The following is a 14,047-nucleotide window of genomic DNA, read 5'->3' on the forward strand; positions in this document are numbered from 1 at the left end:
GAAACCTTCAAAATATAGGCATAGATGGGAAGAATCCCCAGGGATAGACAAGATCGTCAACAAGATCATAAAATAAATCTTCTTCAAATGAAGAAAAGACATACCCATAAAGTTACAAGAAGCGCACAGAACATCAATTGGACAAGACCAGAAAAGAAAATCCTCAGGGCATACTGAAAGCTGCAAGTGAAAAGACATGTCCATAGGGATAAGGGCTGATTTCTCAATAGAAACTCTGGAATGCAGAAGGGCCTGGAGAAATGCATTCCAAGTCCTGAAAGACCATGGCAGCCAACCTAAGCTACTACAGGCAGCAAAACTATCTGTCATAGCTAAAGGACAAAGATAATATAAAAAGCATTAAAAATTATAATCTACAAACCAAACCTAAAGAAAATACAGGAAGCAATATTCTATGCTGAAGAGAAATATATGCATAGCAAAGAGACTGTGGAAAGAAATAAGAAGCCAAAATTCCTAAAACACAAAGGGCCATTGAGAACACAAACAGCACAACCAAAAATCAGAAGCACAATGACAGTTAACACTCAATATCAGAACAACTAATGCCCTCCATTCTCCAGTCAAAAGACATAGGCCTGTAGCTAGAGTTTTTCTGGTCCTGCCTGGCCCACGGTCAGGACAAATCTCTCTCACCTGCCAGTCCCGCAGCTGCTCAGACCCAACCAAGTAAACACAGAGAGACTTATATTGCTTACAAACTGTATGGCCGTGGGAGGCTTCTTGTTACATAGTTCTTCTATCTTAAATTAACCCATTTCTATAAATCTATACCTTGCCACATGGCTCGTGGCTTACTGGTATCTTACATGTTGCTTGTCATGGCAGCGGCTGGCAGCATCTCTCTGCCTCAGCCTTCCACTTCCCAGAATTCTCCTCTCTCTTTGTCCTGCCTATACTTCCTGCCTGGCTACTGGCCAATCAGTGTTTTATTTATTAACCAATCAGAGCAACACATTTAACATACAGAACATTCCACAGCATAGGCCAGATGAAGGGATCAAGAAACAAAATCCATTTTTCACTTGTCTGCAAGAAACACACTGAAGAGATTTCTTCTATGAACAGGTTTTCAAAATATTACCTGAAGATAGACTGAATTTCTTTAGAATCCATGGCAATGTCTCCCTGTTCATTTCTGATTCTGATCATTTGGGTCTTCTTCCTTTAGGTTAGTTGGGCAGCAAGTGATGTGGGAACAAGACAGGTGTGCTACTTTCTGGCTTGTGCCCTTCAGCTTCAGCTCAACCAGCATTCTGCTACTATCAGGACCAGCTGCTCAGGTGTGGGTCATCCAAGGTGTGCTGGCATCATCGCAAGTGTTCTAGATTCTCCTATATCAATGAGTATTCATGAAAATACCCTATTGACATAGTCACCGTCAATCAGATCCAGATTGAGACTCCATCACATTGTGTGAAATTGAGAACAGAAACAAATAGGACATCTGCATTGTAGAGCTACTCGTCAATGCAGATTCTTTGGTGCTGATGGTGATTAAAAATATTTTTTTATGTTTTTTCCACATCATTTGGGCGTGTAGAGTTTCCCTCTACTATAATGTCTCTGGGGACACTTCTGACATGGAAGTCAGGTAAAGGGATTGCCACAATCTTAGCACTTGGAGTGCTCCTTACCAACATGAATCCTATGATTCTTAGAATAAAAAGCAGCTAAACACATGGCCATATTTTATACATTTACAGAGACTCCATCATGTGTGACTTCCTTAAGGTTCAACAAGGGATGAATAACTTTTCAATACTCTTCACATTTGTAACGTTGTTACTCAGTATGAGTGCTTTCCTTTTGTTTAAGGTATAAGGATCCTTTAAAATCATTGTTACGCCCTCCACAGTTGTGCTGCTTGCCTCCAGGATAAATTCAGGTCAGGAAGCATTGATTGACTGGTAAAGCTCTTCAGCACATTCCTCACATGTGTATAGCTGTCCTCCTCTATCGATTCTTTTGTGCTGGGTAAGGTCTGAATGCTTCCAAAGGTTTTACCATATTCTCCACACTTGTAGGGCTTCTAGTCAGAATGAATTTTTTTTATATCTTTTAGGATCCAAAGAATTATAAGTCATTTTATGAACATTTTACCATTTGTATTATTTCACTGAAGTTGAACTACCTTGTGTTGAAGAATAGTACAACGTTTATTAAACAAATGGCAACACTTTTCACACTTGTGGCATTTCTCTGCAGTATGAATTATCAGGTGTTTCAAAAGTTCTTAGCTAGTGCAAAAGACCTTGGCACATTTGTCACACTTGTGTTCTTTCTCTCACAGATGAATACTTTGATGTTGTTTAAGGCCAGAAGACTGGTGGAAGGCCTTGCCGCATTCTTCACACTTGTAACGCTTCTCTCCTGTATGAATTCTCTGGTGTTTAGAACGTGCTGTGTACGTTCTGAAGTCTTTGCCACATTCTTTACACTTGAAGGGTTTCTCTCCAGAATGAATTCTTTGATGCTCCTTAAGGTTTTTCGCACAGTAGAACAGTTTTCCACATTCCTCACACTTGTAAGGTTTCTCCCCGGTGTGAGCTAATTTGTGTTGAGAAAGGTATGACTGAGTAGAGAAGGCTTTTCCACATTCTTCACACTTGTAGGGTTTCTCTCCAGAATGGACTCTCACGTGACTAGAAAGTTGCCAGGGAGTTCTAAAGACCTTGCTACACACTTCACACTTGAAGGGTTTCTCTCCAGAGTGGATTCCCAAGTGTGTAGAGAGATGTGAGGCAGACCTGAAGGCCTTGCCACACACTTCACACTTGTAGGGTTTCTCCTGAGAGTGACTTTTCTGATGTTCCTTAAGCTTTGAGGAATAATAATACATTTTGCCGCATTCTTCACATTTGTAGGATTTCTCTTCTGTATGAATTCTCAGGTGTACAGAAAGCACAGATGGAGTGCTGAAGGCCTTCCCACATTCTTCACACTTGTAGGGCTTCACTTTCGAATGAATTCTCTGGTGTTTAATGAGGTGTGAGTTCCAATCAAAGGCTCTGCCACAGTCCGTACATGTATAGCATTTTTTTCCTGGCAAGTAAAAGTTGAATACAAATAAAAGCAGAGCAACATTCTTTGTGTTTATAATAATTATTTTCAAATTGGAGACATTTACTCACAGTTAAATTTTCCTATATAAATGAGCTACATTCAAATTTCTACACCTGCATTCAATGGAAACTAATTAGAAATCACACTGGGTAGAAATCGTGTAATTTTGCACTGAAATAAGATCATGACAACATAGAACATAGAAACTAAGCAATATTAATCAAAATCAAACATGTAAGGAAGGCATAACATCAACAATCAAGAAAACCCTGAAGAGCATTATGTTAATGAAAAAGAGTCCATTAAAAAATATAGAAATTTTATGACTAGATAAACATAAAGTATAATAGTCAATAATAGTCAAGCTTGGAAAGCACATGTATATGCTATATATGATATCCTAGATACAATTTTTAGTTTTGGAAGGTAAGAATGTTAAACTCTACATAAGAAGAAGACTGATTGTCCATAAAAGTAATAAATTATATATTTCAAGGATTTAAGAAAGGAAGCTTTGTATATATTTTATGAAGAGAACAAATATCTGAGAAAAGTTATAAAAATAAGTCAAGTTCACTTAAAAATGACAGTTTTGGAGGCGTTGTAAACACAACCTGACCTGAAGGGAGAAGAACAGAGCCTGGGAGACTCAAAGCATCACAAACATCTGACAGACATCTTCCACTGACAGCAAAAGACAGGGAGGGAGATTTTTAAAAATGATTTCCACCAGGACATCGCATCTCAAGACCTAGCTCTGCCGGATCTCTGGCCTCCCACTCTGTCCTCTGTCCCCTCATTCCTACACACCTGCTTGCGTGGCAGCAGCCTCTTGTCTCTTCACATCTGAAGGTTCTTGTCTTTGCTCTAGAAATGTGACCAGGTATGGCTTACAGGAAGTAAGACCTGTTTGTGGAAAGGGGGCAACACTGTTAGTGTGTTCTCCTGGGAATAACATGCCCTCTCCAGGACTGTGTGCAACAGGAATGAGAAAATAATACAAAGGCTTGTAGAGGATTACCTCCTCAGGTGTTCTGTGATAGGCACATCAGAATCCTTAGGAGGTGCTTAGGGCCTGCAGGTCCTGAGTTCCACCCCACTCATTTACAACGAAAAAATATTAAAACTGAAGAGTGTGACATTCTCTACAACAAGTATGCCCCTTGTTCCTGCTACTTAATTTCTAGCATAATGACTGATGTGGAGAATACTTGGAACAAAATAAAACAAAAAGCCCACAAAAGGTTATAAGCACAAAAGAAATGAAACAGTTCTAAGGTATAACAATAATTGCCCTAATTTTCTTTAAAAGTAGCTCCATGAACCTCATTGTTGGAAGCACAAGCTCCCATGAGATACTGTACAAAGGAAGCAAATTTTATGCTGACAGTCAATTAAGAGTTCACCACAGAAGTGATCCTCACCCAGGAACACAAGGTTGCTGAAATTCTCCAACATCACATCTCTGTACAGATTCCACTGAGCAGGACCCAGGCATTCCCACTCCTCTGCAGAGAAATAAATGGCCACATCCCAGAAGGACAGCATGTCCTGAAATAAAGAAGAAAAGAAGGAATATCGCACATTGTGTTGATTAAGACTGTCAGTAATTACATAAAGAGGCATATGGGCTTCTGCACACAAATCTAAAGGGTACCCAAATTTAGAGCTATGCAGCTGATATAGGTAAGTAATATCTCTAAAATACGTCTGATGTACTAATGTGATGTGACACAGGACTCATGTTTAAACAGAGTGAATGGTGGAAGAGCCTAGAAACTCCTGTGTATATTATACTTTTAAGAACCACGAAGTGGAGAATGAGTGCATCTACAAAACAGTATGTTGGGGCTGGAGAGATGGCTCAGCAGTTAAAACACTGGCGGCTCTTTCGAAAGACTTGGGGTTGATTCTCAGAAGCCCTGCGGCTGCTCACAACTTTCTGTAACTGAAGTTCCAGAGGATCAGACAATCTTTTAGACATGCACACTAGCAAAACAACTATACACAGAAAATAATCTACTCTCTAGTGACTAAGAATTCAAGTATATGAGCCTATGGGGCCATTCTCATTCACTTTACCACAATTATCATGGCTGCCTTGGTAAACGGATCCTAGATATGTACAAGTCTATTTAGATACCTTAGGATTTCTTACTAAGGACAAATTCACACCAACAAGTAACATGAAATCAAATCACTGTGCTTAGAACAGATTAAAATGTCTGTTTCCAGAATAATGGAGAGCAATGTGAAAATGTACATAGAGTTGTGTTGATATAATAGGTACCCCAATAAACTTATCTGGGGGTCAAAGAAAAGAACAGCCACTGGATTAGACATGGAGGCCAGACAGTGGTGGCACACAACCTTAATCCTACCATTTGGGAGTTCAAGGCCACACTGGAAACAGAGCTAGGCATGGTGGCCCACACCTTTAATCCCAGCAATGGGAAGCACACAGGCCTTTAATCCCAGGAAGGGACAGCAGGGCAGAGAAAGGTATATAAAGCATGAGGAAATAGGAACTAAAGCAGTTCAGCTGAGATCCTTTCAAGTGAGGACTCAGAGGATTTCAGTCTGAGGAACCAGGATCAGTTGAGGAGTTGGCGAGGTGAGGTTGGCTGTGGTTTGCTCTGCTTCTCTGATCTTTCAGCTTTTACCCCTATATCTGGGTAGCAGATTTTTTGTTTTTGTTTTTTTTATTAAAAGACTATCTAAGATTCGACAACATAGAGTAGTTTCTATCAATCAGATTGAGGACGGTTTACTACTTCATTGTAGGCCTAAGAATTTTCCAGAACTCATCCCTGAATTTCTTGCAGTTCTCACTCAGGAGCTGGGTCCCATCACTGGTTTTCTAGAAGCCACAGCTGTGTTTCTTTTGGCATTGCCAGCATGTCCCCCTCACAGATACTTTTTTCCTCCTTACAGTGTTTCTACCTTATTTACAGTAGGTGAACCCTTAGGGGTTTGGGGAGTTTTTGCAGGTATCCACTTGTGTTTCTGAAACTTGAATTTTTCCTTTCTTAGACACTGAGAAGTGGGCTCTTGTAGAGAAGTAGGCTCTTCTAAATACACTCCATTGTTGTGAGTTTTTCTCTGTCCTACCTGCCAGCTCCCACATAACCATACAGAGATTAATTATTAATTATGAAAGCTCAGCCAATAGCTTAGGCTAGTTTCTAACTAGCTTTTATAATTTAAATTAACCCATTTCTATTATTTATGTGCTGCCACATGGCCTGTGGCTTGTTACCTCATCTCCTACATGACCTGCTTTCTCTGTGTTTGGCTGGCCACTCCACCTTTCTTCTTCCCAGCATCCTCTGTGCCTGGAAATCCTGCCTAGCTATTGGCAATTCAGCTTTTTTAAAAACAAATCAGAGTGACATCTTGAAAATGTACAAAAATATTATTCCACAACATTTCCCCATTTTTGTGTAAATAAAAAGGAAAGGTTTTTAACTCTAGCACAGTAAAACTATAAACAAGAACAATCATCAAGTAAGAATTACATTCATAATGTCCAGTCCATTAGTATTTGGCAAATTAAGAGAAATATTTCATTATCTACCCTCTCTTTATGAGTCTAAAGTTTTGTACCTCATTCGTTTTCTATCCTAACTTGTATTGCCAACCCAAAGTTATTTTTTTAGACTTCAAAACATTTTTTAGATAAACAATTTAAGCTTTTATGTCTATCAACCTTATACACTTTACACCTCTTTTGTGAATTTCTTTTCTGAATTTAGTAACAAGGAAAACTATAATTGTATCTATCTAATCTTCAACTCCATCCAAAAAGGCTAAGACCCTCTCTAGGCCCTACCCTAGTACTTTCTGTCTCTCTGTCTTCAGTCCTCCAAAACCTCTATGGTTAATTTTGGTCAGCTAGTAGCTAGCTCTGCCCTCTGATTCAAAGCAAATTTTATTGACAGTCTTGGGAGCATCAGAATGAGGTGCCATTTGTAGTGAGACTTTCTGTCCTGCCAGCCAGCTTCCAAATCATGACACAGAGACTTATTATTAATTATAAAAGCTCTTCTGATAGCTTAGGCTTGTTACTAACTAGCTCTTACAATTTAAATTAACCCGTTTTCATGAATCTACTTTTCTGTTTCATGGCCTTATTACCCTTACTCTGTACTGCCCATGCTGCTGCTTTTCCATCTGGCTGGTGACTCCTCATGACTCCACCCTTTTTCTTCCCAGTATCCTCTCTGCACCCCCAAAATCCTGGCTAGTTATTGGCTGTTCAGCTTTTTATTAAACCAATCCAAGTGACACCTCTTCACAGTGTACAAAATTAACACTCCATTTCCATGACATTGTGCTAGACTGGGAGCTGAACAGATTTCCTTTTCAATGTTCTTTTACTAACTCATGCACATACAGCTTATTCATACAGCTTTTCACATAAAGCTTATTCATACAAAGGAATAGAAACACTGTCACATCTTAAGATTCCATAAAAACCCAACTACTGCCCATGGAAATGCAGGGCATTTATGCCTCCCCAGAAGATAAGATGTGCCAGAATAAACCTCAGTGAGAAACCCACAGATTGTTGGTGAGTTTTGGCACAGTAGAAGATGGTAATCTAAACAAGAGTGCATTGAAGTAAAAGAAGAAAGGGGCTGGGAACACAGCTCAGTGGAGAAATTCTAGCTCAGATGTGTGAGGTTCATTGTCCAGCATGGAGAAGTGGACTGAAGGCAAATTAAAGGTGCTGTGCCTGCTCATGCCCCATTCACATGCACTAGCAAGGCAGGACTTGCTGGACAGTCTCCAATTCCTCAAGATGTTAAGAGTAGAGCAGACATCTATTGTCTATCTCCTTTCAGGTTGACCAAGAACCTAATTCTTACCAGTCTCTCTCAGACAGCCAAAGAGAAGGGCATGGTGTCTTGAATGATGGAGTCAAGTCAATGAAAAGAGGCCACAGCCCAAGTGAAAGGTTCCTATACTATACTAGAGAAGTCCTTGAAATTCTAGCTGGAGGATACTTCAAGCCCAATATCAATAAGCATTATAAGGCTTATGAACAGTAAATATGGATAGGAAATAGAAAAAAAAGAAAAACAAACAACAAAACTATAAATATGCTCTGAATATAAGACCCTTGCTAATTGTCTGACTGAGAATTCAGACAAGTAAACCAAAAGTCATAATAATAATTGGAAATGTAATTAAGAGCATTAGAAATAAAAATGTAGTAATGTGTGACATGCACAGGATGTGGCTGAAAACACTGTACTGAATGGCAAATGATAAAGACCTAACAGCACACTTCAGCAGAAGGAAGCCTTGGCAAACAGAAAGGCTTTTGGGTTACAAGAGCATGAAGACATTTAAGAACTCTAAAGACTTGTGGGATGGTTCAACGAAGAAGGCGCTTGAAACCCTGCCTGACGACCTGAAGTGGATCCAGGAAACTCTAATAGAGCAATGAAAGAACAATACTCCAAATGATGTGCACATGTACAGCATGGCATGCATTTCTACACCCAGGGTGAGCCTGAGAAGACTTGCACTGACAAGCTCAAAGAGTTTAAGAACTGAAACTAGACAGTGGGCTCTACTCCTGCCATACTCCATAGGCATGGGGTCTCAGGCCTCTACTCTGATACTCAGTGGCAAGGTGACTTTGGGACTGGCCTCTGTGTGGCTTTTGCTGACTGTACCTTTGCTGAATTCACATATGGCTGCTTATCAGTGCTAGCTGATGCTCTCAATGAACTTCTGGACCTGCACCAGTGCCATCTTCCCAAGCTGCCCCAAAGGACTTCACAGTGGATGTGGGTCAACCCTGCAAAGCACCCTAACTGGAGAAAATGCCCAGTGGGAACCTGAAGCATTTCCTGCCCCTGTTCCCCATTTGGTGAGATGTCTGATTACCGTAAACTCTATAATGTGACATTCAAGGAATGTTTGTGTGGATAGACCAAACACATTCAAAACACATATCTCACGTGAGCATGCTGCACAGCACCTCACAGCCAACTGGCCATGCACTCCGCAACAGAGCAGAAGTCATAAGACACTTGTACTTCCTTTTTGTGCCTCAGAGAACTTTTTTAGAAGAGCCAGACAAGCCTGACCACCAGAAGATTATGAGACTGCAAAGAGCAAAGCAGGGCTGGATTCTTGATCAGCCTCCCACAACTATGACTTTCCATTCCAGACCCAGTGTATCTATTGATGGCAGAACACATTAGAAACATCACGAAAAGCCAATTCACAGGTCTCTGTCCAGGATCTAGACCCACAGAAATGTGACATGAAACAATCATTTATTCTTGTCTTAACCAATTTGGCAATACTTTGACTCACAGCACCACATTTGGTATTACTTTGACTGAGAGCATATGACCGCAACAATGAAAAGACAATGGAGACCATCGGGAAGTACTGTTTTTAAAAATGGACTTTAGATTTGACAGCTTTTAAGCTTCAATCTTAGGTGTCTAAACATAAAGGTTAATTTTAACTACTCAGATGGTTAATGCCTGTTCCTAATGAAACAGTATGTGGACTTCAACCTGGAAACCACTGAGGTTTACAGACTCTTACATCTGACTTCTTTTTCTATAGCTACCACAAACAAGAAAACAACTGATATAGGTTTTTATAGTCTGCCCAGACAAACTGGCACATACTCTTCAACTCAAAATATGTCATTAAGGTTGAAAACTGTCATTTGACTCACTGACAGAAATATTTTAACTCAAAAGTAGAAAATGACTTCAACCTGTGCTTGTCAGGTTTATTCCTTACTCATTTTTGACTCTCATCAAAATCTGTCCAAATACAAAAATACAAAAACCTGTCCAAATACAAAATTGTGTCTTCTCTGCACGGCCTCTGTCATGTACACAGTCATCACCAGGAACTGAATGTCATCACCCAACACAAGGTCCCTTCAGAGTTTTCTAAAAAACATGTTGGGCATGACAAGGTCACTGCCAGAGTCTTTCAAAACCAGAAACTCCATTCCCATCATCACTCACACTAACATTAGGGTAACATGAAAAGAGCCTGGGAGAAGAGGGGCAGACTGCACACCGTGGGGGACTGGACTCCTCCTTGAGTAAGGGAAAGGAATCCCACTAACAGTTTGCTTTACTGGCTGGATGGTGTCGATACCACATGTGAAGGACAGTGGTAGATGTGGCTGTCATTTACCATTTGAAGAGCCAGAATTCTGTTCTGGCTGACTGTAAGGAAGTATTATGGACACAACTAAACTAAGGTGTAAGGACTTGGGGTGGCATTCAAGTTTTGAAGGAACAGGTGGGAATATAAACCCCAGAGAGCTGCATCAAGAAAGGACAAGTGCAGAGCTGGAAACGGGCAAATGGAGCCGTCTCTGATGAGAGAAGAAGCAGACAAAAAATTCAGAAGAAAAGACAGCATGACGAGGTCATGACAGAAAATAACAGGGATGAATATGCAAAGATAATTAACATTCCCTGCAACTGCTGTGGAATAGTCAAGCAAGGCAATGAGGAGAATCCTCCCCCACACAGCAAATGCACACAAGCATCTAATCACCAACACGTGATGTCATTAACAAAAGGACACTAGTGAAATCATTGTAAATTAAATTTCAAATACAGTCAATAGAATTACTCTAAGCATGTGTGCAAGTTTCAAAAATTGGTAAGATATCAGTTGGTTAGATCTCTGTCAGTTTGCTGGTGCTCAGAAGTGAGAGGAATCAGAAGTGATTACCACACCCAATAAACTATGTTTTTAAGAATTTAAAAAAAAAAAAACAACACAGGACCTCATGTAGCCTAGGCTCACATTGAATTTGCTATGAAGCAGAGAATGACTTTGAACTCCAGGCTTCCTAACTCCTCCCTGAAATGCAGATGACAGGGATGAACCACAGAATAGACTTAACTGCACCTTTCAATCATAGGTCTGTTTAGTTCAAAATATACATAAATATTTGGGGCCAGTAGGTTATACATGAGCATGGTGCTGTATCATCTCTACATTGTAAGGAAGCTGTTTTGATGTACAAGGCAGTGTGCTTTTCCCACTTCACAGAATGTTACTATTTTTCCTGCAGATTAGAAACATCAACTATGAAGTGTCTATTATTTTATATATAGTTGGAAACTCACTGAGAATTCTAGTAGATAGAACAAGGTGGTTTGAAGCCCATGTTTCCTAGGAGCAGACTTCAGTGTCACGAGCCAGTCTCCAGCACAAACACTTGGCTTGACTGAAAGATGACAAAATATGCAAGAGCATAAAAGATACTAGGAGGAACCCCAGGTAGTCAAAGCCTTCCAAATTCATCTTTCATTGTCTCTAGCACAGCACAAAAATTTGGGCAAATCTTCCTAGAACTATCCAGGGAGCATCAGGTGACCTGGAAACCACATTTGGTGACGGAGCATGTTTGAGGGAGTTTAGACACTGCTGATAAAAAGATAAGAAGACAATGTACAGAACATCACAGCCGTTTCTCCCCTCCCTTTCAGAGACATTCAAGTCCCCTCCTGACAATCATGAGGTTCATTTCTCTCATCACATCAAGTCCTCTCTCATATCTGAAAAGTAGTCCAAATATATGACACCACACAGTCTCAGATAGAATTGGATGCAGAACTGCTCTCTAGTATTTTTTCACTTTGCAGTATAACGTTGGTAATTCTGTGGACCAAGCAGAGCAAGGATCACACCATTTACAGGATTATGCTGTGGGTACATGGGAGGGTTAGTATGGGGATTCGGGTCAGAGGGGTGTACAGAGGGTTCCATTTCAAAGTAGTTGTCCTGAAAACCATCATTTATTCCAAATAATTGGGACTAACATCCCTTAATCCCAAAGCCCTCACAAAGCAATCTGTCTCTGTAAAATAGGAACTTTAGGAACTTCTGTCAGCTCATACCAGGAGTCCCGAGCCGGCTTTAAATACAGGAGTGGCCAGAAACCCCTCGTGTTCTACAAGACCTGAGAAATGACAGCCCTGTGAGCAAGGGTCAGTTAGGGAGCATGTTTCCCTAGCCAAGCAGGAAAGTGAGCTTCCTTCATCTCCTCAAGCACCAGAAGCACAGGTAGACACGGGCAGCAGCAGGGCGTCCTAAGAGACTGGACACTCACAGCATATGGCTTTGGCATGACGCCCTCTCCCCTGACAAACCTGAACCCAGGTGCAGTGGCCCAGCCTAGGTCAGCACAGCACCTCTGGGTCAGCTTCTTCGGCCTCCCAACCAGCCCAAGTCAGCTCCCTCCCTCTGCGCCGGACCCGCCACCGTGCACAGTCCCTCAGATCTGCAGGACGGCGCTGCACCCTGCACCAACCTCCATGTCAGAGATGCAAGCCCAGTGCTGAGCAGGACACTGGCCTAACTTTGGGGAGAAGCTAAGTTTGAAGATTGAAGCGAAAGTTCGGTATCCACAGCCCCTTCTGTGATGTCATAGTGGTCGGGACTACGTTTCCCACAAGACAGCGCGAAGGACTTCCGGGAACCCACGGAAGTTGATTTGTACAGTGCCTGGGTTCCTGCCCAACTGTGTGCAGGTGAAGTTAGCAGGAAAGGCTTGAGCACTGGGACAGCCACAGGAGATTCTGGCTGTTTCAGTCCTGCGATCCCAGCACCCGATGTTAGCCTGTGAGCCGAGCCGTTCACAGCAATGTTTTTATCACGTTTTCTTTCTGCTAAAACGCTGTGTTTTTACAGCTCTGGTCTACTTATTAAGGGACCTTAACTACTGCATGAAAACTCAGATTGATCTGTTTTACTTCAAAATAAGGAAGTGCGCCGGGCAGTGGAGGCGCACCCCTTTAATCCCAACACTCAGGAGGCAGAGGCAGGTGGATCTCTGTGAGTTCGAGGCCAGCCTGGTCTACAAAGCGGGTTGCAGTGCTAGACAGTGAAACCTTGTCTCGAAAAACAAACAAACAAAAAAGAAGCAGGAAGTAATGTAGGATTGAGCATTATCTCTTCAAGATGTTTCTTGAAACCATCCTTGGTGACCCTGCCTCTCATCCAGAGTCTCAGGAGCTTAAGACAGAAGAATCATAATACAAGGCTAACAAAGACAATTTATAGACGTGTTATATCTATACACAATGTAGAGAACGGACAGTGGGGCTAGCTTACGGTAAAGCACTTGACTATAATGAAGGTGGCTTTGGTTTAATACCCAGTAATACAAAGAAATGATCCTTGTTCTCCTGTGCTGACACACAGTGTGAGTCATACATGGTCAGACTCCATGGCTTAAATAGGGTTCATATGAACACGGGAATCCATACAGTGAAGGACATGGGTCAGAGCCACAGAGACATTTAAAATCATTGAACACAGTGAAAACTGCAGATCTCTGACGTTTACTTGCAATGAACTTTCAGAATCCATCCAAGGATCTTTCCATCTGTCTATAAAGTCCTTTCCCACACTTTAACCTGTTAACCTGTGTAATAAATATAAATTTTGTGTCCACAACCACCTCACCCACTTCTCCTTGGCTTTCGCAAACTCAGGCAAGTACTCATCACCAGGTGTTCTCTGAGTGAATACTTTCCTCCCCTGTACCTGTCCCAAGGGGAGGGGCACAGCTCCTGGGATCACACTGGAGTGTGCACTGACTCCTGGGCCATCCTGCATTGTAGGATTTCCCTCTGCATTACGTTTGACATTCCTTATTGAATTTCCCTTCTCCCCCGATCCTGACATTGTTCATATTTGACACTATCTTGAACATCAATGGTATCCACCTTGACCTTCCCTCCATTGTGCTAAGTAGAACACTGAGATGGTTCCTCCTGGAATACAAAGGCATCAGAAACATGTTCTTAGGACCCTTGATTGTGCTCACGGTAGTGAAGAAGCTACATTGGAACCATGGGGTACTGAGAATGCACATCTCTTCTTAGGAATGTTTATTCCTGTGTGGTTCATGCTGGAGACAAAGATACAAACCCCATCACAA

The 14,047-nt window shown here is 41.4% G+C and overlaps 1 pseudogene; it reads right to left on the reverse strand.

Annotated features, from left to right (window-relative positions):
• LOC128113362 (zinc finger protein 728-like) overlaps positions 1–12,513 on the reverse strand; it is a 29,060-nt pseudogene extending 16,547 nt beyond the window's left edge.
• Positions 12,514–14,047: the final 1,534 nt, after the last annotated feature.

Source organism: Peromyscus californicus, unplaced genomic scaffold, assembly GCF_007827085.1.
Source record: "Peromyscus californicus insignis strain IS unplaced genomic scaffold, ASM782708v3 Scaffold_18__1_contigs__length_77618521, whole genome shotgun sequence".
In the NCBI taxonomy this organism is placed as follows: Eukaryota; Metazoa; Chordata; class Mammalia; order Rodentia; family Cricetidae; genus Peromyscus; species Peromyscus californicus.